A 4,040-nucleotide genomic window follows, 5' to 3' on the forward strand; every position below is an offset into this window, starting at 1 on the left:
TTCATGATATTCTAATTTTATGACCAGCACCTGTATATATAAACACACACACACACACACACACTGATGATAACACAGCTGATTTTTGATTATTTTATGTTTCTGATCTGAGGAGATGGAGCTTTAAAGGAGCACCCTAATTATTTTTCTTCATGGAGAGTTTTTGGCAGTTTTTTAAGCACCAATGCTGTGCTGAAGCCTCGTTTTCTGGAGGAAGACGGGGAGGATGACGAAGACTCTTTTGGCTCTGGAGGTGCTAACCTGAGCTGCAGCTCTGGCAGGTGTTTTTCTGTGGAAAACATCTGGATTTGTGTGGGTTTGATGGGAAATGCAGCTGTCCTGTCAGAGGCTGTTATCTTCGGTTGCATAACTTCCGCGCTACAGCAAAGGGCTTCAAATATTTTTTTAGTTTTATTCTTGCCATTTCGAGGAATCGTTTTTGTCTAATAGGAGGCAGATTGTATTTTATGAGCTGGAAAAATCTGAACAGTAGGATAAAGTATCAGTTGGATGGTATGTTTCGTGAACAGGCAACGCTCGGATTGTCTGAAACATCTGGAAGATTTACTGTAGATGACAGCAGAGGTTCAGGTTACCTGAGCTGCACTGTTTCATCACAGATGGTAAAAATTGTGAATCAAGCAAAATCATAAAGACCAGTAAAAAAAATAAAGCAAGAAACAAAATCCACCCAATAATTTTGTCAAACTGATGCTGAAAAATAATATTTGCTGTTGGCTCTGTAGGTTTAGCTAATTGCTACGACTGAAAATAGAACAAAAGTAGTGACACTCACAGAAGAGCAGCTTGAGATGAAGTTTAACCATTAAATGTATCATTTCACTCAGATTTAATTGTTAAGGCACGTGTGTCAAATTCAAGGCTCATGGGCCATATGTGGCCAATGAGAATGTCACAGATGTTGTCCTTAAAAATCTTTTCATAACTGGACAGGTTGTCTTTTGTTGAAAAACTATCATGTCTCTCTTCCAGGAGACCTTCAGTCTGAGGAGTTCCAGGTAAGCTCAGCCTTATAAGCAGCACTTTCAACATGGTGGACAAACAAGTTTAAGACAATCGACACTGGAGTTCACATGCAAAAGACGTGCTGATGTTCCACCATGTGGAAGCACTGAGCCTGCCTGGAACTCCTCAGACTGAAGAAGTCTCATGGAGGTGAGATAAAACATGTTTTCAACAAAGAACCCGTCCAGAGGACCTGCTCAGTTTGTTTTCTACCTGGAGTTTTTTTTAGATGCGTCAGGATGTCCTAAAATAAGTGTAGACTGTTTTAAAGCCATCATTGACAATAAACTACACCTCACACAATGCATTTTGAATATTTTGCCCACAAAATCTTTGTTGTACTGGGAAGTGGGAATTTCCCACTTACAATTGTGATTCTAAACTTTGAGGTGAAATACAGAGACAGTGCTGTGTTTACGAAACATTTTTAAGGAGAACCTTTTTATGTTTGAACTTTTAATTTGCAATATGGATTACTTTAAGTGGTTTAAACATTTAAACTCTAAAAAAATGAAACTTCCTCCTAAATTTGCAGTATTTAGGAAGAGGTTTCATAGAAAGACCAGCTGAGAGTTGACCTATTTTACTTCAGGTTCTTTTGTTTAAACCTGACCTAATGGACCTGTTAAAGCAGCCTGGGAGTAAAATCGTTCTGGTTTTCTGGGGGATTTCCTTGGATCCTGGCAGAATGGTTCTGATTTATGTCTGCTGTTAACAGCTGGGTTGGTGGTGGTGGTGGTGGTGATGGGGGGGGGGGTGTTTTGCTTGAGGCGTCGTCGTCTCTTAAGGCCTCACAGAGCTTCTCCTCATGTAAGCTGGCATGGAAAATCAGACGTCCTCCCCTCCGCTCTGAGACGGTCCAGGTGGGGGAGCTGTCATGGTGGCGTTGGCCCACAGAGGCGACATCTGCAAACACTTTCCAGATCCCAGCAGGCGCAGCGAGGAACAAAACAGGTTCTAATGTGAGTTTTGGCTCCGATCGGTTCAGAGTAGCTCGTGGTCCGATGCACCATCCATCTTCAGGAGAGAAGGATGATTAATCTAACTGAGAAAAGGTTTCACCTGAGCATTTAATAAAGCTTTTGTAAAGACAAACATGCAAGAGCTTCTAAATTCCCTGATGTTCTTTATTCTACATTTTTAAATCAGAGACCTAACATAAATTTGAAGCTCAGTTTTTGAAAAATTTGGTGCAATATTTCAATGCATCCATTTACCTGCAAAATGGAGGATTATCCATTTATTGACAGTCATTTATCCAATTAGCATGTGAATAAATAGAGCTAATCAAGCCTGTTGTTTGGCTGATGGTCCTCATTTGCATGTGACTAACCTGTTTGTCCACCATGTGGAGGCAGTGCTTATAAGGCTGAGTTCACCTGAAACTCATCAGACTGAAGAAGTCTCTTGGAGGAGAGATGAAACATTTCACTAAAGAAGAACCCANATCATCAATATTAAAACAATAAAAGACTTGAACTACTTCAGTTGGTGTGCAATGAATCTAAAATATATGAAAGTTTAATGTTTATCAGTACATTACAGAAAATAATGAACTTTATCACAATATGCTATTTTTTTGAGAAGGACCTGTAATATTGGCCCTTTAAGTTTTTTGGTGGAAAATTATAAGAATAAATGTTTCACTTTGTTGTAACTTGTTTGAAACATGCATTTGCTTTATCAAATGATGCATCCTGGACCATCGTGAACAAAATATTGAACGTGACTTTCTGGGTCACATTAAACCTTCATTTTTAACTGGATGATAAAGTTCATGAGTCTGATCAGAACACAAAAGAAAGAAACTGCAGCGTTAATTTATGCACATATCTTAAGTTTATGAAGCCCTTCAGAACTTTATAATCCTGCAATTTTATCTGAATGTTAAAAAATGTAATATTTTTAAACACTTTAACAACATTTTAAACCTTGAGAACTTTGAATTATAACCACAGTTTATTAACCTGTATTTAACCAGGAAAATCTCACTAAGATCTTAGATCTGTTTTTCAACAGAGGCCTGGGTCTATTTCTGGGTCTGTTCTGAATTTTACTTTTTGTCCTTTTTCCTCTCCCTTTTCTAAAAACAGTTTTTTCTTCATCTCCTTCTATTTGATTGTATCTTTACAGTTAGGGGACTTTCTAGTTCCTTTGTTTCATGAAGCTGTTCTTCTGAACAAAACATAAACTTGAGGACATTTTAAAATCTTTATCTTTAGACAACAACCTGTGCATGCTTTTATTTTGGAAACAAAGAAAACAGAGCAGAGCAGGAAGTCAAAATAAAAGCTCAGCATTCTTCTGTTGTGGATGGAATCAACCTGTCCCCTATGTGTGGACTCGTAATGACCCTGAGACTGAACTAGTCCTGGATCTGATCCAGGATCATTCCAGGATCTGAGGCAGTGTTACATAACATTTGTTTTCAGTGTGAAACAGAACCTGAGATGGATCAGGACCACCTGTGTCTCACAAGTCCTATCAGAACGAGGTGTTCAGGTGTTCTTCAGGTGTTCTTCATAACTTCAGCTGAGTTATGAAGCTGCAGCAAGCTTTGGTTTGGCCTTGGTGCCGAGGTGAAACCAGAGAGCAGCAGAAAGTGTTGGCTGAAGTCTGCAGGACAGAGTTCTACTCATTAAATCATCCTCCTCTTTGGCTTTTGGCTTCAGCTACACCACTGTGTTTCTAATAACATATGTCTGCTGCTGCTTCAAAAGAAGATTACAGGTTAATTAATTTTTATTTGTTTATATGTGGCAGCACAACAGATCGGTGAGCACTGATGCCTCACACCAAGAAGGTCCTTGGTTCAATCCCTGGTTTGGACCGGGGTCTTTGTGGGTGGATTTTATATGTTCTCCTCGTGTTTGTGTGGGTATTGTCCAGGTAAGGTTTCCTCCCATAGACAAAAAAACATGTACATTAAACAGTGACTTACCCCAAAAATAACTTTTTTTAGCTGATAAACTGTCTAGAATGTGTATAAAATGTTATATAGTACTGTTTCTGTG

The sequence above is a fragment of the Austrofundulus limnaeus genome, unplaced genomic scaffold (genome assembly GCF_001266775.1).
Source record: "Austrofundulus limnaeus strain Quisiro unplaced genomic scaffold, Austrofundulus_limnaeus-1.0 Scaffold264, whole genome shotgun sequence".
In the NCBI taxonomy this organism is placed as follows: Eukaryota; Metazoa; Chordata; class Actinopteri; order Cyprinodontiformes; family Rivulidae; genus Austrofundulus; species Austrofundulus limnaeus.